General features: G+C 36.6%; 1 non-coding gene across 1 annotated transcript; it reads right to left on the bottom strand.

Annotated features, from left to right (window-relative positions):
* Positions 1 to 509: 509 nt before the first annotated feature.
* On the bottom strand, positions 510 to 582 carry TRNAK-CUU. The gene has a single exon. It is a non-coding gene; the product is annotated as a tRNA-Lys (tRNA).
* Between the last annotated feature and the right edge of the window lie 12,286 nt (positions 583 to 12,868).

Genomic DNA, 12,868 nt, shown 5'->3' with positions numbered 1-12,868 from the left:
TTAGGGAACAAATACAGGAGGGGAGTGCACAGAGGAAAGGCCATGCAAGGAGACAATGAGAAAGCAGCCATCAGCCCGCCAAGGAGGGAGGCCTCTGAAGAAACCAGATCTGCCAACACTTTGATCTTGAATTTCCAGCCTCCAGAAGTGTGAACAAACAATTGTGTCTTGTGAAGACTACCCAGTCTGTGTTATTTTGTAATGGCAGCCCTAGCAAACAAATTTGTATGACCTATACAGTCCATGGAACTCTCTAGGCCAGAATACTGGAGTGGGTAACCTTCCCCTTCTCCAGAGGATCTTCCCAACCCAGGGATCAAACCCAGGTCTCCCACATTGCAGGTGGATTCTTTACCACCTGAGCCACAAGGGAAGCCCTTGTGGAAGTGGGTAGGCTATCCTTTCTCTGGCGGATCTTCTCGAGCCAGGAATTGAACTGGGATCTAATGCATTGGAGGTGGGTTCTTTACAAACTGACCTATCAGGGAAACCCAAGGCAGCAAAAAAGTTGCCCAATGTGTGGCTCGAACCCACAACCCTGAGATTAAGAGTCTCATGCTCTACTGCCTGGGCTAGCTGGGCATGACTTACTGAACCATATAGTCAAATGCACATTTTCTTTTGACAGGGAAAGAGCATATTTTTCATAGGATATTAAGTATACAGTGACAACCAAAGTGTTTGTCCTCCTATTCTTTTTACTGTAAAGGTAAATATCTTTAATATATAATACTTAATACAGGGAATTTCCCTGACAGTTCAGTGGTTGGGACTTCATCTTCTAATGCAGGGGGTGATCCTTAGTCAGGGAGCTTAGATCCCACAGGCCTTGTAGCCAAAAGACCAAAACATAAAACAGAAGCAATGGGGAATACATGTAAATCCATGGCTGATTCATGTCAATGTATGACAAAACCCACTACAATATTGTAAAGTAATTAGCCTCCAACTAATAAAAATAAGTGGAAAAAAAAAAAAACCAGAAGCAATATTGTAACAACTTCAATCAAGATTTTCAAAATCATCCACATCAAAAAATCTTTTAAAAAATATTTAATACAAATGGCTGGGCAAATTATATTCTACCTCATTGTGGCAACTGGAGACCACTCAGTTCTTCGGTTTATTTTGCACATGCATCATTTTAAAAAGAATTGATTCACCTAAATATGCCAACAAAGTCTATCTGTAAGGCAGTTATCATAAACTACCAAAGTTTTTATTAACCATTTTCCTACATACTCTAAAGAAAATTCTAATTTCCAAACTTTTAAATAACGCTTGGCATTTGTTTACTTATGTATGTTTTGAAAAGGGTTAGAACTGAGTTTGGTCAAAATAGAAAGTTGCTATATAATTCAAATTTTTTTTTTTTAGAACTCATTTTATAACATAAACTTCTCAATTCTTCTCAAAGTCTCTCTCTTTTTCTTTTTTGCCCTGAAATCTTAGTAATAAGACAAAGTATAAACTGGGAAAATTCTGGTGTGGCATTTCCCTGACTGAAGCAAAGAAAAAAAAAGTTAATCAAATAAATACAGAGAATGTATGGTTGAGTCATTGGGGGAAGAAGATTAGTATCTGTCTCTTTAGGCTTCTCACTTATACCTCCACACACATACACACACATACATACCCGTGGAAACATGCCCTTTACCTAGGGTTGTCAGAGAAAATACAGGACACCTGGCTAAATTTGAATTCAAATCCACAACAAAGAACTGTCTCAAATATCAGATATATTTGTATTTGTTAAATCTGGCAACCCTTCCCTACAAGCATCCTCTCAGTGTTGTGCTGAAATTGACCTGTTTAAGCTCGAAAGAGTTGATCATTAAATTTTCTGGAAGTTTGCAGTCTGGTTGACATCAAGGTGTTGGTTTGAAATTGGCCAGAGTAGGAATATTAACACCACAGAAACTGGAAAAATTTAAAAAGCAAGGCTTTTCTGTTTGGAAAGCTGGTTGCTAAGCCATGTACCAGATCACCACGGCTTCCCCTGAATAAGGAGTTTGTTCAGAGAATCTGAAACTATTAATATTTCTTTATAGGAATAACAATGTCTTACAATTGCAAAATACTTTGAAATTTCCAAAACCATTTCACATTCTTTATGTCACTGAATCTTTACAATCTCACATTTGTTCTTAATTAATGGATGGGAAGAAAGGAAGCTTCAGGGAGAGGATATAACTTCTGTGAGGCAAGCAATTGGTTAAGAATCAAAGTGGTGAAGAAAAGAAGGATGTATTTAGAGAGAGTCTAAAGTAACACTGCAAATAACTTACTGCAAATGGGAAAATGTATCTGTATAGTGGAGAGTAACCACTTCACCAAGGGGTCAAATGGTGGGAGAACCTGACATACGTCAGTCCTGATGTGATGCATCATGAAATACACAATGTCACTGACAATGTAGCCTTGGCCAAAAATATTTACCGTGAATCTCATCAGTTAGACCTAAATTTCAATATAGAAGAAATACAAGAGATAGGGGGACATATTAAACTACACAAGTAGCAAGTAATTAAATAAATTCAGAATGTGGAACATTTTATGAGAACACTGATCTGGGCTTTTTAAAAAAATGTAATTTAAAAAAAGAGGGGTATGTGGAGGGAACTACTTTCAAAAGAAACTAAAAAGATGTAGCAACACATACAACATAAGAACATAGACAGAATTCTTCTTTAGAAAAAAAATAATAACTAGAAAACACATCCATGGCATAAGTGGGGAAATTTGAATGTGGGCTGAAGATTAAATGATAACAAGTCATTTTTGTTATTTTCATAGGTTTGTGATTAGTATTGTACTTATGTAACACAATGTCCTCATTTTGAAAAATTTAAGGATGAAAATAAATACTGTCTAAAATTTATGTTTAAACATTTCAGAATAAATGTGTGTATCCATAGAGAGTAAGAAATAAAACAAATATAGTAGATGGTTAATTGTTGAATTTATGTGACATGAATACAGTGTTCATTCTACTAGTGCTTCAACTTTTCTGTTTATTTGAATATTTCACCACAAAAAGTTGAAGAGATATAAAAGAGAAAATCAGCTTTGGACATTGAAAATGCTCAAAGAAAGCAGACTTATGTACATATGGAGAAGTAATGGTTTTAGAAGAAAGAGTTGTTGTTCAGTCGCTAAGTCATGACTCTTTGGCACCCCGTAGGCTGCAGCAAGCCAGGCCTCCCTGTCCCTCACCATCTCCTGGAGTTCTTTAAGAAGCAAAAAAGAGAGGTTACTAAAAGTTTCCCAAGGATTTGGCCTTTAGTCATGGGATTGTCCCCTGGAGACAAACCAAAGTGACATTTAAAACTTTTTTTTTCCCACTAGTAAATACATGCCCATTAAAACTAAATAAAAATGTTCTCAAGTCATCCAGAATTTTAAAATGATTCATGATCCTTGCTTGCTACCTCACTGATCACATAGAAGATATGAAACTCTGAGATTACATTTGAGTTAAACCTCCTTTATGTTCCTCAACTAACCGAGTTTTTCTTCTTTCTTTTTTCTCCTCAAGCTGCATGTATATTCCAGGAACTCTTGAAATAGCAGTCAGTTCTTAGATCAGAAAAGAATCCGGATTTAGTTCCTCCATGTACTGAGATACACACGATCTCAGGCTGTGCTTGGTTCTGTGCCCACACTAGTTGCTATTTTGATATCTTTCACACTTGTCCATAAACCTTTCCTTAATCGACTCACTTTCAGTTATTTCCCTCCTCTTTTTGAGGGTATGGGAAACATGCAGGTGCTCTCTCTCATGACTTTCTGGGACCTCTGGAAATATAATGAGGCTAAATAAGGCCATGTTCCCAAAAAAACCGTCTAATCATTTTTGCTCCAGTGCTGTGCTGGGTTGAAGTCAGAACTCTGGGTTCTTACTACCTTATTTGCATAAGACTCAGTCCCCAGGGTGTGAATTCTTTTATTACCCCTTGGCCACTTCCTGGCTAGTGATCTGTATGAAATATAGGGCATAGGCCTTTTAAGGATATGATGCTATGTAAACTCTCTAGCATCCTCTTCTCCTCTCTCTTTCTCTTCACCCTTCCCCAGTTAGGAAAAACTTGATCTAGTTTTGGAGATAAGAAAAAATCAATCAGACTGCCTAAAGTATCACCCTAAATCTTATATTTATGCCTCAAGGTCTAGGCTTTGAAAATTTAGGAATAAATACTTTTGTTCTCTGGATTCTGCTGGATCACTGCCCTGAGATTAAGCATAGTCAGTCCCAGATGGTACCTTAACTAATGAAGGAAGACAACTTAATAGGAGTATAGGAATACAAGGCCCTTTGCTTTACACGTGAACACAATACCAAGTGCATTTATAAAAACATCAACATGTACTTATCCACCATTCTGCCAGGATACCACCCTTCCACAAACATTTTGTAAATCAGAATATATGATCATTTTTTATATCAAAATGTCTTAAATTAGCTCAGGCTTTTTTGTACAAACAAAATGAATTCTCTAACAGAGTGTAACATACTTTGAGACAAATACGTAATTTAAATTTTTCTTGCACTTATATTACGAAAGTAAGAAAAAACGGGTATAATTAATTTGATAAATTTTTAACTCAGTATGTCCAAAATGTTACCATTTCAACATGTAATCAACATCAAAACATTAATATGTTACATTCTGTTTTTCCATGACAATTGTTTGTTTTCCAATTTCTGGAATTGTTTTCTAACAAATGTTTTATACGTATAGTATATTTCTATAAGCACTAACTATATTCTGAGTGCTAAATACAGTCACTACCATATTAGACAGTATGATTCTAGCATCTGTTTTCTCAATGCATCATAAAACATCAGAATTTTCAAAATTGAATATACATTATTTTTCTAATTGGAGTAAAGGTTTTCCTGATGTTTATAAAATTTTCTCCATTTGATTCATGGGGGCTAACAAATGATAATAAAATAAAAACAAAAATATCTATATATAATGTATAAAAGTACATTTATGTCACAATAATTCTCTAGTTTGAAAACTTGTGTTTTTAGATTTATGTAGGTTTTTTTTTTCATTTATTTCTCTGTTTATCCAGAGTATGACTTTTTAGTAGTAATAAGTAAAAATAGTAATTAGGCTCTAAATATAAAGGGTCATTGTTGATCACATGATGAAGTGAAAAACTGAAAGCATTAGTTATTCCTGACTCTTTGTGACCCCACAGACTGTAGCTCACAAGGCTCTTCTGTCCATGAGATTCTCCAGGCAAGAATACTGAAGTGGGTAACCATTCCCTTCTCCAGGGAATTTTCCTGATCCAGGGATTGAGCCTGAGTTTCCTGCATTACAGGTAGATTCTTTATCATCTGAACCATCGGGAGAACTTCCTAAAAGAGAGTACTAGGTAGCAGAAGACAGAGAGAATGTCTAAGGAAGAAAAATAGGAAGATATTATGAAAAACTAGATTTTTGTACTTTATTTAGCGGTTTCTAAAGACACGTACATGCCTTGTTTTTGGACAGCACGGTCAGTGCTCATTTATGAAAATCAGAAGAAAGCCTAGCAACTAAAAAAGTTCAAGTGAAAATTTTAGCATTCAAACAGGAAATAAAATACATAAGGAAGCATGGTCTAGCTATTTTTAATGTAGTAGAGACCCTATCTATGAGGATACATGTAAAAACCTATCTATACATGCCTATCCAATGCCCCAACAGTAGGTTTCCAATATGGCTCAGGAAGACATAATACACGTTATATAAAAGAACACTGCAGAAGTGCAACTTCTTGTTGAAACCTAAGACTACAGCGAGATACTAAGTAAGCTGGACATAGGTTATAAAGATTGAATTCTTTGCATGCTTTGATCAAAATCCAAAAGCATGAACTGTACAACCTTGAATAATTTCCCCAAAATTTTACTTACTTTAAAGTCCTCCTCCACATAACGGTAACCATAAAGTTCCGAGATCTGCACAAGTCCTGTAGATACTTGTCCTACAGTATCTATCACTTTTTAAATTCCTGGATTGTGGTGATCTCTTCCTTTGGCACTAACATGTGGTTGCCAGGCCATTTTTTATCAATTCAGCCTTTATCTGCATAGTACCACAGATTCAATCATGCTGTAATTAAAGTGATGGCTTGGTAGTCAAACAGCTATGTAGCTAACAATTACACTGGGAACAATGAGCTCAGTTTGGTCCTTTCTAGAAACTGTAGAGTGTTCAATTATTTATTTGTAACTAGCTTATCTGATCAGTTATTTAAAACTGATTGTCGTCATTCACACTTTTGAAAATTCAGCACCATATAAAGTTTCTATAACCAATGCATCAATTGCTAAAAATTTAAATTTGAACTAAAAGTTCCTTGTCTTAAAGTGATATAGAAAATTAAATTTTATTAGTAAAGCAATTCTTTTAAGTAAGTCAGAAATATTTTCCTATAAACCAAGATAACAGAATTGGGGAGATTTTGATTCCATTTAACATGTGCATGCATCTTATGACAACCTGGTTAAATTGCTCAAGGAGTTTCAAAAAAATAATAAGAATAAATTGAAATTCAATAAGAATGCAGCATTCGGTTCCTAACAGCTGTGGTCATTTAATCTCATTCAATGAAAGAACAAAAAAAAAAAATAAAGGTACGTGACTTTCCCAGTAAATGTCTCGTAAAATTTAGAAAATAACAATTGAAGTTATATTCTAACTCTCTAAAAGAACTTTTGCAAAAACTTAATGAAGGCTTTAGATTTCAGGGCATAAATTAGTCAGAAATGATTATTAAGGTATATTAATTAAATTTATTATTTCTGTTAAAGAACTCATGTAGCTGTCTAAGATTTACCAAAGTGATAGATACCCAGAAACTAATCTGTGGGCTTGGTTGCCAAGTTCCCAAACTATAAAGAATACTACTAGGATCAGAGACTATAATGACCCCTTTAATCACAAAGTACAAACATCACAGAATCTTTTCTACCACAAAAATGTACATATATTTATTACTTTTTCACATAATATGCCATTGCCTTGTTTAAAGCATCTTCAGAGACTGAGAAACTCATATTAATGTTTAACTACAGTACTATTGATAAGTACACTCTCAGTTCGGTTCAGTTCAGTCGCTCAGTCGTGTCTAACTATTTGCAAGCCCATGGACTGCAGCACACCACGCTTCCCTGTCCATCACCAACTCCTGGAGCTTACTCAAACTCATGGCCATTGAGTCGGTGATGCCATCCAACCATCTCATCCTCTGGCACCCCCTTCTACTCTTGTGTCCAATCTTTCCCAGCATCAGGGTCTTCTACAATGAGTCACTTCTTAGAATAAGGTGGTCAAACTATTGGAACTTCAGCTTCAATGTCAGTTCTTTCAATGAATATTCAGGACTGATTTCCTTTAGGATGGACTGGTTGGATCTCCTTGCAGTCCAAGGGACTCTCAAGAGTCTTCTCCAATACCACAGTTCAAAAGCATCAATTCTTCAGTGCTCAGCTTTCTTTATAGTCCAGCTCTCACATCCATACAAGACTATTGGAAAAACCATAGCTTTGACTAGATGGACCTTTATTGGCAAAATAATGTCTCTGCTTGTTAATATGCTGTCTAGGTTGGCCAAAGCTTTTCTTCCAAGGAGCAAATGTCTTTTAATTTCAGGGCTGCAGTCACCATCTGCAGTGATTTTGGAGACCAAAAAAATAAAATCTGTCACTATTTCCATTGCTTCCACATCTATTTGCCACGAAGTGATGGGACCAGATGCCACGAACTTAGTTTTCTGAATGTTGAGTTTTAAGCCAACTATTTCACTCTCCTCTTTCACGTTCATCACAACAGGCTCTTTAGTTCCTCTTCACTTTCTGCCATAAGTGTTGTGTCATCTGCATATCTGAGGTTATTGATATTTCTCCAGTCAATCTTGATGCCAGCTTGTGCTTCATCCAGCCTGGAACTTCACATGAGGTACTCTGCATATAAGTTAAATAAGCAGGGTAACTATATACAGCCTTGACGTACTCCTTTCCCACTTTGGAACCAGTCTGTTGTTCCATGTCCAGTTCTAATTGTTGCTTCTTGATCTGCATACAGATTTCTCAGGAGGCAGGTCAAGTGGTCTGGTATTCCCATCTCTTTCAGAATTTTCCAGTTTGTTGTGATCCACCCAGTGAAAGGCTTTGGCATAGTCAATAAAGCAAAGGTAGATGCCTTAATGGAACTCTCTTGCTTTTCCAATGATCCAAGAGATGTTGGCATTTTGATCTCTGGTTCCTCTGCCATTTCTAAATCCAACTTGAACATCTGGAAGTGCATGGTTCACGTACTGTTGAAGCCTGCTTGGAGGCTTATTATGAGAATTATGAGCATTACTTTGTTAGCATGTGAGATGACTGCAATTGTGTGGTAGCTTGAACCTTTTTTGGCATTGTTTTTATTTGGAATTGGAATGAACACTGACCTTTTCCAGTCCTGTGGCCACTGCTGAGCTTTCCAAATTTGCTGGTATATTGAGTGCAGCACTTTAGCAACATCATCTGTTAGGATTTGAAATACTCTCTACTTAAAAATACCAAGGTACTCTCCACTTTAAAAAATCAGCAGGGCCAAATATACGTCACATGAAATATTTCCCTCATGAAATTTGACAGTTCTATGCAAATTTTCAAATTTATGAGAGATCAGGTTTTGTTCTAGCTTAGGAAAATATTGTATTTTTGATATCCACTCTTTCAATTCTTAGTCAGTAACTCTCTAATCTATGCTTAAAGTTCAAGTTTCCCTTCTTACAGACACAAATGTGTGGATCCAAGTATTCACTGAACATCTCTACTTGGTTCTTCCAAAACACCTCTAACTAAAAATCTCTATAGGAGGCAGTGACAAGATGATCCCCAAGAAAAAGAAACACAACAAGGCAAAATGGTTGTCTGAGGAGGCCTTACAAATAGCTGAGAAGAGATGCTAAAGGCAAAGGAGAAAAGGAAAAATGTACACATTTGAATGCAGAGTTTCAAAGAATAGTAAGGAGAGATAAGAAAGCCTTCCTCAGTGATCAATGCAAAGAAATAGGGGAAACAATACAATGGGAAAGACTAGAGATTTCTTCAAGAAAATTAGAGATGCCAAGGGAACATTTCATGCAACGATGGGCACAATAAAGGACAGAAATGGTATGGACCCAACAGAAGCAGAAGATATTAAGAAGAGGTGGCAAGAATACACAGAAGAACTGTACAAAAAAGATCTTCACAACCCAGATAACCACAATGGTGTGATCACTCACCTAGAGCCAGATGCTGGAATGCGAAGTCAAGTGGACCTTAGGAAGCATCACTATGAACAAAGCTGTTAGAGATGATGGAATTCCAGTTGAGCTATTTCAAATCCTAAAAGATGATACTGTGAAAATGCTGCACTCAATATGTCAGCAAATTTGGAAAACTCAGCAGTGACCACAGGACTGGAAAAGGTCAGTTTTCATTCCAATCACAAAGAAAGATAATGCCAAAGAATGGTCAAACTACTGCGAAATTGCACTCATCTCATATGCTAGCAAAATAATGCTCAAAATTCTCCAAGCCAGGCTTCAACAGTATGTGAACCATGCACTTCTAGATGTGTAAGCTGGATTTAGAAAAGGCAGAAGAACCAGAGATCAAATTGCCAACATCTGTTGGATCATCAAAAAAGGAAGAAAGTTTCAGAAAAATACCTATTTCTACTTTATTGATTATGCCAAAGCCTTTGACTGTGTGAATCACCACAAACTGTGGAAAATTCTGAAAGAGATGGGAATACCAGACCACCTGACTTGCCTCCTGAGAAATCTTTATGCAGGTCAGGAAGCAACAGTTAGAACTGGACATGGAACAACTGACTGGTTCCAAATGGGGAAAAGAATATGTCAAGGCTGTATATTGTCACCTGGCTTATTTAACTTATTTACAGAGTACATTATGAGAAATGCCAGACTGGATGAAGCACAAGCTGGAATCAACACTGCCAGCTTATTTAACTTATATACAGAGTACATTATGAGAAATGCCAGACTGGATGAAGCACAAGCTGGAATCAACACTGCATCAGATATGCAGATGACACAACACTTATGGCAGAAAGTGAAGAGGAACTAAAGAGCCTCTTGATGAAAGTGAAAGAGGAAAGTGAAAAAGTTGGCTTAAAACTCAACATTCAGAAAACTAAGATTATGGCATCTGGTCCGATCACATCATAGTGAATAGATGCGGAAACAATGGAAACAGTGACAGACTTTATTTTTTGGTCTCCAAAATCACTGCAGATGGTGACTGCAGCCCTGAAATTAAAAGACATTTGCTCCTTGGAAGAAAAGCTATGGCCAACTTAGACAGCATACTAAAAAGCAGAGACATTACTTGGTCGACAAAGGTCTGTCTAATCAGAACTATGGTTTTTCCAATAGTCTTGTATGGATGTGAGAGTTGGACTATAAAGAAAGCTGAGCACTGAAGAATTGATGCTTTTGAACTGTGGTATTGGAGAAGACTCTTGAGAGTCCCTTGGACTGCAAGGAGATCCAACCAGTCCATCCTAAAGGAAATCAGTCCTGAATATTCATTGAAAGAACTGACATTGAAGCTGAAGTTCCAATAGTTTGACCACCTTATTCTAAGAAGTGACTCATTGTAGAAGACCCTGATGCTGGGAAAGATTGGACACAAGAGTAGAAGGGGATGACAGAGGATGAGATGGTTGGATGGCATCACCGACTCAATGGCCATGAGTTTGAGTAAGCTCCAGGAGTCAGTGATGGATAGGGAAGCATGCCGTGCTACAGTCCATGGTCGCTAATGGTCAAACATGACTGAGTGACTGAACTGAACTGAACTGAACTGTAGATGGAAAATACTGTTATCTATCCTCATCCTCATCTTTTTGTGCCATTTATCCTTGTAGAAGATGCCACCATCCCTTCAGATTCCCAAGGCAACACTTTTGCGGATATTTTAAATTGTTCTTTAGCATTCAATTTTTCCAAAAATTCCGTAACAAAAGGATGAGTCGTGTTATAACTGCAAGTTAAAGTTCTATCTAATCACCTCTGACCCTGGCTATTAGTTCCCTTCCTTCCACCTTGTAATCTTCCCTCAACTTTTTCAGCATGTTTTTCTCTATCTTTTCTAACTAACAAATCTGATCACCACTTGTCACTCTTCAATAACTCTCCATTTGTAGCAAAACAAGTTGCATTCATTTTGCATGACATTCAAGGCACTTTATGATCTGGCTTCCTGTTTACCCACTCATCTTTATCTGTCACTCAAAATCTGTACAATGCAAATATAAACTACTAAGAATCCCTGAACATTCCTTTCTCATTTGACTTATATGCATTCATATAGACTTTGCTCTTTTCTTGGAATGCCAGGCAGTTCTGCTATGCAATTCATCAGTTTTCAAGAATGACCTAAATGCTAGCTAGCCATGAAGACTTCTTTGATTCCTTCAGGCTGACTCAAGTGTCCTCTCCTAGGTTCTCTCTGTACTTTGGACACAATATCCTTACAACAACTGCTTCATTGAGTCATTGCAACTGCTTGTTTACCATTACAGAATAGTAAAAATTATTGTCAAAATTAATTAGACTTGTTTTATAAGGATCCTCAAGAAGGCGTTCTTTCAGCTCTTAACATTAGGGAAAGATGTGTTTTTCTTGAATAAATCATTGTTCTGTAATATAAGAATATCTAATTTTGTAACTTTCTTTAGAAGATTATAATACCTAGGACCCTCAATGGCATATACTGTATACCAGCAGATTAATTGCTTTTTATTGAATAAATAAATCAAAGAAAATGTATCTTTCTTGCTTTGATCACTAGAAAGCACAGAACTAAATCTGCAGCAGTAACACAGGACCTTGAGGCATGCAAGTGCTGTATTAATCTTAATGCTGGTTTCATCTTTTTTTTAACCTTTTTTGTTATTCATTATTCTTATCGCCTCATCACTTTACATTTATTTTTTAACTCTTTCAATAGACTATGGTGGTGGTTTAGTCACTAAGTCATGTCCAACTCTTTGCAATCCCATGGACTTTAACCTCCGCACTCCTTTGTCCATGGGATTCTCCACTGGAGTGGGTTGCCATTTCCTTCTCCAGGGGATCTTCCTGACCCAGGGATCCAACCTAGGGTCTCCTGCATGTCAGGCAGATTCTTTACCAACTGAGCCACCAAGGAAACCCTTAATAGAGTATATACATGCCTTACTGTTTTCCTGAAAAAGAAAATAGGGTATAATCATAAACAATGATTTCACATTCATTATTTAACTAAAGAAGAATAAATGTAAACACAAAAACAACAATTTGGCAGAGTTTAGTAGAAGAGATCATTGAATTTAATTTCTTCTTAATACTATTATGGCAGAAAACAATAGTTCACTGTTCTATGTTTAAGTTCACTTTCACTGTTAGGTAAGTCTAAATGTACACTCTCTAAACTATAGATATTACAGCTTCCTCCCAAAGTTGTAGCTGATCCCACCAGACTTTCAGTAAAATATGTTCAAGTGATAGGCATGACATTACCAAAAAGATTATTATCATTCTACTTTTAGTCTACCAGATAGGTTTTTCCCTAAGCCTAGTCATGATGAAGATCTAAAATCACAGCAAACCTTCCATTTTGAATTTTCCCAGTCACAAAGGAAATAATTCTAACACAGGAACTGTTCAAGACTCCTTAAGTGTGGTTCTTATTAGGTTATCAGTACCATCTTTTCCTTGGCTCTTAGATAGGAAAATATCTCTAATAGTACAGGTAGGGAAAGTTTGTGCATTAGGAGAAAAACTAACAAACAGAGCCAAAGCCATGACACTTGGTGCT

This window comes from Cervus canadensis, chromosome 8, assembly GCF_019320065.1.
Source record: "Cervus canadensis isolate Bull #8, Minnesota chromosome 8, ASM1932006v1, whole genome shotgun sequence".
NCBI classification, from domain to species: domain Eukaryota; kingdom Metazoa; phylum Chordata; class Mammalia; order Artiodactyla; family Cervidae; genus Cervus; species Cervus canadensis.
Note: the sequence above shows the minus strand (reverse complement) of the source record. Positions and strands in the feature narration are given on the sequence as shown.